Below are 11443 nucleotides of genomic sequence, written 5' to 3' on the forward strand. Positions count from 1 at the left end.
GAGACATATATTTGGTGTCGAATACAAATATTATTTATGTTCTTGTAAAATCGACCAAGACAGATGAGAAGGTTAGATATCATTTCTTAAAGATCAAATATGACACATTAGAATATTCTATAGAGATGTGTAATGCAATCAAAATCAACATTGAAAATAACATTGTAAGTTTTCTTATTTATATTGATGTGTAAATCATTATTGTAAGTATCATTATATCTTTTATAACTTATTTATCATTGGAATATTATATTTTGTTTGATAGGATTTTTCTAAGAGTCTTTGAATGATGTTGGAGGCAATTTATTATACAAAGCCAAATATTATGAATGTGATAAACAATTTCCACATATAGACAACATAAGAAGATAGGAGAAATAAGAAAAAATAATATTTCCTGAAACTACAAATGTAGCACATACAGGGGATCAGGGAATAATGGCTAAAATGCATCAATCTAGTAAAGTTGGACATGTTACTGTTGAGGATATGGAAGTTGAAGCTGAAGAGTATGTTTCCATTAGAGATAACAAGATTATAACTTCTATTGAAAAGGAGATAATCTATAAAATACAAAAAAGAAGAATGTCCTCTAATGTCTATCTTCCAGTTTATGATGAGGATATTAATTATTTGGATGAAAATTTGTTAACTTATAGGAGGAAGAAATTAAAAGTTGGTCATTATGAAAAAATCATGGGCACCAGTGAGGATCATAGTGAAATCTCTAAAGAGAGTAGAGAAATCATAACACTAGGTGCTAATTTAGATGATGACATTATTAAAATAAAACAAAATTCCATTCAAAATTATTTGACCAAGAGAAACCTTGTTGATGGTGGCCATACATTTCAGCTTAATGTCAGCCAATTATATAAGTCAAATGAAGGATAGTATAAATATAAAATTAGAAATCCACACCACCTGCATGTTCATAACTTGAAAACATTGATTAGGTACAATCAATATGCACATGTGGTTGATTATGTGGTTCTCGTTTGTCCATTTGAAACTCCAAAAAAAGAGGCATTTGATAAGTCAAGATAATTTGAATACAAATATTATGTAATTGGCAGGAACCATTCTCTATAAGTTAGAAGGAAATTGATGGAGGAATATCCCAATAACTTGTTTTTTCAAATAGTGAAATGTATCATTTATGTTGGTTTAACAGATACAAAAGAAAAGTTATTAGCATAGGATCATAATACAGATAATGAGTATAGGATGTATATGAATTTCATCTAAAGGGTCATATTTGTTCATAGTGAATTTGAAAAAAATTGTGGTGGGGATAAGGGAGATGTTTCTCTAAGCTTTCAAAAGCAATGTTGTATGGAAATAGGTTATCAAATTGAGGAAAAAATCAATGCAATAGATGGAAAGGTAAGCTATGAAGTATTCATAGGTATGGATAACATTTTTTGGTTGACATTTAGAACTGGGAAGATATGGGATTTGATTGATGAGATTTTCAACATGTGGGAGAATATTGGCATAAAAAATCAGAAGGTTAAAAAGTATAAACCCTTAATATGTACCAACAGTAAGAGAGATCCTGAAATCAAGAATCTTCCAGATAATATGACTATCACACCTTGGAAAAGAAATGCAAGGAGTGAAGGATGAAAAAATTATCAAATCAATATTATTTTGTGTGAATTTAGGTGAATTATCATTGGACGAAATGTGCGAGGTGTTTCAAAAGTAAGTTTGTTGAATTATTTTTACTTATTTTTAGATTATAATTTTCTTTTAAATATAACAGATTGTTGTTGTTAGTATTTGTTATACATATCAATATATTGACATTTTTTACTATATATATTCAGTCATAATGTTTATATGAAAATACAAGATACATGAACAAATGGTTAAAATGTTGAATGATGAGAGTCAAGATTATGTTGTACACAACTACCTAAATTCAAGTTCTACAACAACACTAAAATATCTTTATCTTGCATTCAAAAAGGTATATTGATTTATACATTCATTTGATTCATATGTAAATTATTTTTATTTTATTACTTTTACATATATTTGTTTACTTTGTTAAACATGTTGAAGAAGGATGCAGATGTAGTATCGAATAGTTTCAAAACCTTTATTAAAAAAATTAAGTTGGAAAGGCAGAGAAAGAAATGTCTTTATAATGTTAAACTTGATCCTCATCTCAATCATTACATTTTGAATGGGCTTGACACTATCCAATATCAAATAAAACTAGGTGATTGTGAAGACATTGCAAATCTCATACCTAAAAGGGAATATTCCCTAGTTATTGGATATATTCCTCATGGTTTCAATTTCTCAAACATTGGATATGATAATAGGATTTATAGTAATCAATATTTTAGTTAAGTGGTTACGATATTTCAAGAAGTCAAAACATCACCACTTTGAAAATTTGTGACATTCCATTCAGACACACAATTTGGAATGATATTATCCAACTTCAAGGGAAAAACAAACTAAAGGATGCAACTTACATGGTAAGACATTGAAATTGTATGTTTGATTAATGTTAAAAAAAAAATAAAAAAAAATATACAAGCTAATTAAATTTTTACTATTTCATGTTACAGGGAATGGTCAAATTGTATTGGTTGCCAATATCAGCTAATTACAAGTGATTGTGAGCTTTTTCATGTTGAATCTTGGAAAAAACATGATAGCTATAAGCCTATTCCTCTGAATCTAGTAGATGGAAAGAGTCATTGTTAGGTCCCAATAATACTAGTGATTGCCCCATTACTATTGTAGTTATATCCCTTATTAATATTGTTGTGCCCCTATTGTCCCCATATTGTTATTACTGTGCCCCATAGAATCCCTCTATTGTTATTTTTGTGGCTTTATATTATTATTGTTAGGTCGGCTGGGTTATATTGTGACTCCTTAGACTCCTATATATAGAAAGGAGGTTTTGTCTTTTGAATCATCCAAGAATTGTTCATTTATGTAATGTAAAGGAGGTTGCACCCTCGAAGAGGCTGAATTCTAAGGCATTGATCTATCTTTTCTATCTTTTTGTGAGCTGGTTTCATAACATTTGGAATCAGAGCTTTGGATTCTAGGTTTCGCTGTTCCAAATAAGTCATCGTGGCATTTTCGCTATAATTTTTTTTTCTGTAACGTTTCAGAAGTAAAAAAAAAAAAAAAAAACCATTTGAGAAGACATTGCGCTGAACCTCGAGTCTGAATTTCAAAGCTTTTCACGCTATATTTGCGGAGATATGATCTGAGGAAGTTGGTCTTTTTGCAGAATCCTGAATTACATTCCAAACAGGTGACCTGGAGAAAATCCTCATAACTTTCTCTCTATGCATCGGATTGAAATTTCATAAGAAGGTACAGAAAGAGGATGGACTGTAGTTTCTTGCATATATTTTTCAAAGCCAAAGGTTGAAACAGTGACTCGTGGCATGTTGTACAAGTTTGCTCTACTAAACTAGTCTATAATCATGTCACTGTGGGAGATTTGGCATAACTCTTCCCTGAAGAATCCAATTTGGATCATACTGGTGGCATTGGAAAGAGGATGTAGAGGGCTACTGTAGGTCGCAATTTCAGAACTGGATGATTCGAAATTACAGAGATACATCAGATTCAATATCTAGCTCCTACAAAGTGAAAAAAGGTGTGTAATTTTTTTCAAATTTTTTAATAAGCTTGGTTTGAAAAATTAGTTTGAAGGAATTGAAAGGGCATAGTAAAGCATTATTATCGGTAATTGATGACCCGAGGAAAGAAAATGCAAACACCTAGTAAGCAACCTGAAAGCTCTAGCATGACTCATGAAGAAGAGGAAGAAATGCAACATGATATATCAAAATTACGAGACCAAGTGCAACAAGTGTCACTTGCACAAAAAGCAACAGAATCTAAGATGGATGGTTTAAAGAAAGATGTAGAAGCTAAGATGGATGGTTTAAAGAAAGGCGTAGAAGCTAAGATGGATTGTTTAAAGAAAGGCGTAGAAACTAAGATGAATGACGTGGAAGCTAAGATGGACGACTTGAAGACAGGCATGGAAGATTTGAAGACAGGCATGGAAGATTTGAAGACAGATTTGAAGACAGATTTAACAAAGTTTCTACAAGAAATGCTTACTAATGGTGAACAGGTAGTAAAGGAAACTCATGATGAGAACAAAAGAAATGTTAATCATGATTTCATAGACTCTAATGTTGGATCGAAGACCCATCATATTCCAAAAATCGATATGAGGAAGTTTGATGGCAAGGATCCCGCAACATGGATATTACAGATGGAGCAATTTTTTGATCTCAATAATGTGAAAAACACACAAAAGATACATATTTCAACTTTATATTTGGAACCAAATCAGTTTGTATGGTATCAATGGCTTTATCACTTGGGCAATTTTTACGGAAGAATTGACAGCACATTATGAGGATACAAAAAGCAACACTTTTTTTAGGCAATTGATAAGTCTCAAACAAAAGGGTTCAATAATGGAGCACATTGAGGAGTTCCAAAAATTGAACATAAGGATAAAAAACATTCCAGAGGAGCATAGGATTGATGTGTTCATAGGGACTTTAAAGGATAATATCCAACATGATGTTCACCTTTGGGAACCTGATTCATTAGAGAAGGTATTCAGGTTAGCAAGAAAAATGGAAAGCAAAATTATGGCAACCAGGAAGCATACCACTCACAACAATAAAGAGGGAAGTGTTGTTGCCCCTAGTCTTCCACAACCTATAAGGTTGACACCACAACAATTGGAAGAAAAAAGAGCAAAAGGGCTTTGTTATAGTTGTGATAGCAAATACACTAAAGGTTATAAGTGTGCTGAGAAGAAACTGTTCTACATAGATTGTGAAGAGGAAGAAGAAAAGGAGCAAGAAAGGTCAAAAGAAGAGGATATACTCCAGGAACAAATCCTAGATAAAGAAGAAATGAATCCGACCATTTCTTGTAATGCATTGGCTGGAATTATCACTCCTCAAACCATCAAGATAGAAGGACAAATCAAGAAGAAAAAGGTAATAGTGTTGATTGATTCAGGAAGTACCCACAATTTTATTCATTGTAAGGTAGCAAAAGAATTGAATTTCTTCCTATATCCAGCACCAGAGTGTCAAGTGATGATTGCAAATGGAGGAACAATAAATTGCTCTGGAAAGTGCCATAATATCAAGCTATCCATGGGAGAATATGTATTGACTAGCCCAATGCTTTCCATTCCAATGGGAGGTGCTGATGTTGTACTAGGAGTCCAATAGCTACAATCCTTGGGTACAATAACTTTTAATTTTCAAGAACTTTTCATGAAATTTTATGCGGAAGGAAAGGAAGTTGAATTAAGGGGTATTGCAAGGAAACCAGGAAAGATAATTAGCTCTAACGGTATGACAAAGCTTCTAAAAAAGGAACAAAGAGGTGTAATTGCACAATTATGTTCACTAGATGTTTCCACATCGGAATCATCTATTTCTCTAGATCTCCAAAAAGTCTTGGACAATCATTCCAAAGTATTTGAGACTCCCAAAGGTCTCCCACCTATTCGTGATCATGATCATGCTATTCATCTGATTCCAGGAAGTGTTCCTCCAAACATCAAGCTGTACAGGTATCCCTATGCCCAAAAGAGTGAAATTGAACGTATGGTTGCAGAAATGCTAGAGGCTGGTATATTCAACCTAATCAAAGTTCTTTCTCTGCTCCAGTAGTATTGGTGCACAGAAGGATGAATCATGGCGCATGTGTCCAGATTATAGAGAGCTTAACAAGCTCACTATTAAAGATAAGTTTCCCATTCCTGTCATTGATGAATTATTGGATGAATTGCATGGATCAATTTACTTCACCAAGTTGGATCTTCATTCAGGATATCATCAAATCAGAATGAAGACTGAAGACATTCCAAAAACATCATTTAGAACTCATGAGGGTCATTATGAATTTGTGGTCATGCCTTTTGGCCTTACCAATTCACCTTCTACATTTAAAGGTTTGATGAATTCCATTTTCAAACCCTTCCTTAGAAAATTTGTGTTAGTATTTTTTGATGATATACTAATCTACGGCAATTCTTGGAAGGATCATGTTGAACATGTTGACAGGGTGCTACAACTATTGGAGGAGAAACAATTATATGCAAAATGATCCAAATGTTTCTTTGGAGTACAAGAGGTGGAATATTTGGGTCATATTGTATCTCATGAAGGAGTTAAGGTAGACCCTAGCAAAATTAAAGCCATTAAGGAATGGAAAATCCCCACATCCATAAAGCATCTGCAAGGATTTCTCGGGTTGACAACTTATTATCACAAGTTTGTTAAGAATTATGGGAGAATAGAAGCACTTCTAACAACATTATTGAAGAAAGATGCATTTTCATGGACTCCAGAAGCAACAAAGGCCTTTGAACATCTTAAAGAAGCAATGTGCCAAGCACCGGTCTTAGCTACACCGGACTTCACAAAAACCTTTATTGTGGAATGTGATGCTTCAGGAAATGGAATTGATGCTTTTTTAATGCAAGATGAAAGACCCATTGCTTTTGAAAGTCATCCAATCAAGGGAAAGTTTTTAAACAAAGCTATTTATGAGAAGGAAATGTTGGCAATACTACATGCACTTAAGAAATGGTGACCCTACCTAATGGGGAGACACTTCAAGGTAAAAACGGATCATGATAGCCTTAAATACTTTTTAGAACAAAGATTATCCTCTGAAGAGCAACAAAAGTGGGTCACAAAGATGTTGGGTTATGACTTTGAAATCATCTACAAAAAAGGGAAGCAAAATGTGGTGGCAGATGCACTCTCAAGAAAGGATGAGGATGTGGAAGCATTGTTGTGCACCATTTCTATTATCCAACCAGATTGGATAAACGAAGCAAGGGAGGAATGGAAGAATGATGAAGAAGTGTGGGCACTTATTCGAAAGTTACAACAAGATTCTAGTACATCTGATACATTTAGCTAGAAAAATAATTCGTTATGGTACAAAGATCGCTTATACCTCTGTAAGAATTCCCAATTCAAACAAAATATTCTTATGGAATTGCACACTTCTCCCTTAGGAGGGCACTCGGGATTTTTGAAAACTTACCACAGGGTTAAGAAGAAATTTTTTGGGATGGCCTTAAATCGGATATTCAAAAGTTTGTGGTGGAATGTTTGGTTTGCCAACAAAATAAAGTTGAAACAATTAAGACCCCGGGTCTATTACAGCCTTTATCCATTCCAAGCCAACGTTGGGAGGAGGTCTCGATGGATTTTATCACAGGTTTACCCAAGTCTGAGGGAAAGAGTGTCATCATGGTGGTAGTTGACAGACTTACCAAGTATGCACACTTTTGTGCATTATCACATCCATTTAAAGCTAGTATAGTTTCTATTGCATTTATGGAAACAATTCAAAAGCTACATGGAAATCCAAAGATTATTGTAAGTGACAAAGATCCCATTTTCACTAGAAATTTTTGGACAGAATTATTTTCTTGTATTGGTACTCAGTTAGCTCATAGCTCATCTTATCATCCTCAATCTGATGGGCAAACTGAGATAGTGAACAAATGTTTGGAAGGATATCTTCGTTGCTTTGTATCTGATAAACCGACACAATGGGTCAAATGGTTGCCTCTGGCTGAATGGTGGTATAACACTTCCTTCCATACAACAACAAAAATGACCCCATTTATGGCACTTTATGGATATCAGCCACCATCCATCACATCATATTTAAGAGAAAATTCTAAGGTTCAAGCAGTGGAACATCACATCGAACATGAACAACAAGTCCTCCAACTCTTAAAAGATAACCTCGTGTTGGCACAGAATAGAATGAAACAATAGGCAGATCAACATTGCAGTGAAAGAAGTTTTCATGTAGGTGATTGGGTATTCCTACGGCTACAACCATATAAACAAATGTCCCTCAAGCAACCTAAGAAGGATAATAAATTATCACCAAAGTATTATCGTCCGTACAAGGTGTTGCAAAAGATTGGTTCTATGGCATACAAATTGGAGCTTCCTGCAGCTTCTCGAGTGCACCCAGTTTTCCATGCTTCACGTTTAAAGAAGGTTATAGGTGACAAGCTCCCAGTTCAAACAATATTGTTAGAACTTGACGAGGAAGGAAAAATTATATTGGAACCAGAAGCAGTCACTAAAACAAGAACTTGACAACTACTAAATCGATCAATTTCGGAGTATCTCATCAAGTGGAAGAACTTATCCGCTGAAGATTCCACATGGGAGGATGAGAATTTTATACAGAAGCATCCAGAACTACTCAAGCGTTGAGGACAACACTTTTTTTGCAGGAGAGGGGCATGTTAGGTCCCTATAATACTAGTGATTGCCCCATTACTATTGTAGTTGTATCCCTTATTAATATTGTTGTGCCCCTATTGTCCCCATATTGTTATTACTGTGCCCCATAGAATCCCTCTATTATTATTTTTGTGGCTTTATATTATTATTGTTAGGTCGGTTGGGTTATATTGTGACTCCTTAGACTCCTATATATAGAAAGGAGGTTTTGTTATTTGAATCATCCAAGAATTGTTCATTTATGTAATGTAAAGGAGGTTGCCCCCTCGAAGAGGCTGAATTCTAAGGCGTTGATCTATCTTTTCTATCTTTTTGTGAGCTAGTTTCATAACAGTCATAGTCAAGTACCAATTCATGATGTTTTGTAAGAAAACTAACATATGAGGATAAAGGTGCAAAAGGATAGATTGTTAAAATTTATCAAAAACGATAGGCATTAATTAACTATCTTATAGATTTATGTTCAAATGAAGGAGATTGGGTTTTGGATTTGTTCTCAGGTTCAGGTAAGTTTTATTATATAAAATTGAATTTCAATATTTTATTTCTTAATTTTTATGTGTTTATACTAATTCACTTAATGATTTCTTTTGTACTTGATGATTAGGTACAACACTAGCATGTTTCCTGCAAAAAGGAAAGAATTGCATAGTCATTGAAAAAGACTCACTATAATGCAGTTTTATTCAGCAAAGAATTAATGTTAATCAATTTCTTCCAGTTGCAATGCAAGACGTTGGTTTCACGAAAAGGTATTTTAATGAATCACGTGTGGAGAAAAGGCAAAGGAACCTCAACTAGCGTTACATGGAATGATTGGAAAGAGATACTTTGGGAGATTTGCAGACATCAAGGATCCATCAGAAGAGGAAAATGACCAAACTAAAGAACTTAATACTATGAAAGAAAACAATAATGAAGCTCTAGAAGATGATGAACATGGTTTATATGAAATTGTTGATAAAATTTAAGTTATGTTTGCAAATAAAGCTCACTTTTGAGAACTATACATTAGCTATATTTGTAATGTTTTGACTTTGAGATTTTATTATAAGAATAAGTATTCAATTTTTGTTGGTATATATTTAATATTTGCATTATTTGATTTTCACTTTAATTCTTATTTGAATCATTATTTTTTGAATAAAATTGTGAATATTATTATTTGACATAAAATTCATAAAAAAATGTTATTTAAAAAAAAAAAAAATTGTTAAATTTTTCCCATAAAAATCATTTATTTGACATGTCATTTTTAGCAAAAAAAAATCTCAAAATGTGTATTTTTTTATTATATTTATATTCAAAATGTGTATTTTTTTATCAAATGTTTAAAATTATTATTTTTTAGTGACAATTATTTGATGTACATTGAAATATTAATTAACGATACCTAAATATATAGAAAATCCTAACTTTAAAATATTGACCTTTTTTTTAACTATGCAATTTCATTACAAAAATTTGAAAAGAAAGACAAAAAAAAAACCTAAAAAAACAGTTAAAAAACATACATCTTAGGGAAGAAGAAGAAGACAACTTAAAAAATTGTTAAATTTCAGAAATAATTATCCATACTTAATACATTAGAAAATTTAAAGTGTCAAAAATAAGCCCCCCAAAAAAGGGGTTGATGTTGCTTCAATGCTTTTTGAAATCAACATGAAAAACACCAATGTTTAAAAAAAAAATGTTCATTAAGAAAATTTTTGTTAAGAAAAATATTAAGGGCGTGGATGTGGTGGTGAATCAATGTTTTTAAACTACTTAACCTTTTCTTTTCACATTCATATTTCTGTACGCTGCTATTGTGAAGTAAACCTGTGTATGTACATGACTATAATGGAGACAAGTAACGTATATCCAATTACCTAAATTTTCAGTTAATTCATCAACTGTTTAACTTGAACCAGTGTATGCATACTTTATTAGAAATTAATTAAACAATATCCATGTAGAGCAACAACAAATTAATTCATCACACATAAGCAACACATCAACACTCATGAACACTGGGATTTTTAGATGGAAACCCAATGTGGGAAAAAACCACCACTATTGTCATCCCTGTCTTCTTCTTTTATTATGAAGAGAAATTTTTTATAATTCTTGTACTTCCGCAAACTCACACTAGTACGCAGGCACCCACTTGCAAAAGGCTACAACCTTCTCTTATTCTCCAGCTTCTACTGGAAGGGATCTATAACCCCCCCCATCCTTTGTTCTTTGTGGATCACTTTTCAGAATATTTCAAACTGGATCCATTCCAAATATCAGATATCAATACTGAAATCAACACTATATCAAGTCACTGAACCAACTAGATCACCAAATCAAATATTGAAATAACTTATTCAAACAACCAGACTAACTTATAACATTATATACCCATTCACCAGACTACATATTGTTCATCATAGAAACCAGATCCTATCACTGCAAACCCCAATTAAACACATGTTAGAATATATACGTTATTATTTAGAAGCATCCTCACATATATACGCGCTTTCCCTTCGGATGACTAGCATACAAATCGCAAAATACAGAAATCTAAATCTGAAGTACTGCACTATTGAAACAATCACTGAAACACATACTGACCCCATCATAGATCTTTGAAGCACATACAGATCATCTCATAGCAGCATCATTACTATGAAATAATTCAACCCAACCAGCACTATTCAACACAGATTATCATGCAAGACTTCATCGACTGAAAATAGCAAACATAATCAAACAAATCAATCATTATCATCAATTCATACTGTAAAACCATAACAGATGTATGCGGCCCTTATCAAGAATTTCCGCGTATCTACACAGCTTTCACACTTGACAATCGCATATAGATTTTTCCATACTGTAGAATATATATGCGACTACCCAGAAGAAGATTCGCATATGTACATGACATTTCTAAAGCAAACTTGTGTACAGATCTATAATTAATGATTCAAACCTTCACTACACACCAGAACATCTGTCAAACCCAAATCTCAGCATACACCATAACAAACACATATCATAAAATCTTCATCATAGATCTATCAAACCATAAGCAGATTATTCAATATATATTCATTTCAGATCTAATAGTTCTGATCCATTATCATACT

The sequence above is a fragment of the Pinus tabuliformis genome, chromosome 5_1, assembly GCF_031772625.1.
Source record: "Pinus tabuliformis cultivar Carrire ecotype Pingquan chromosome 5_1, CPIR1, whole genome shotgun sequence".
Lineage (NCBI taxonomy): Eukaryota > Viridiplantae > Streptophyta > Pinopsida > Pinales > Pinaceae > Pinus > Pinus tabuliformis.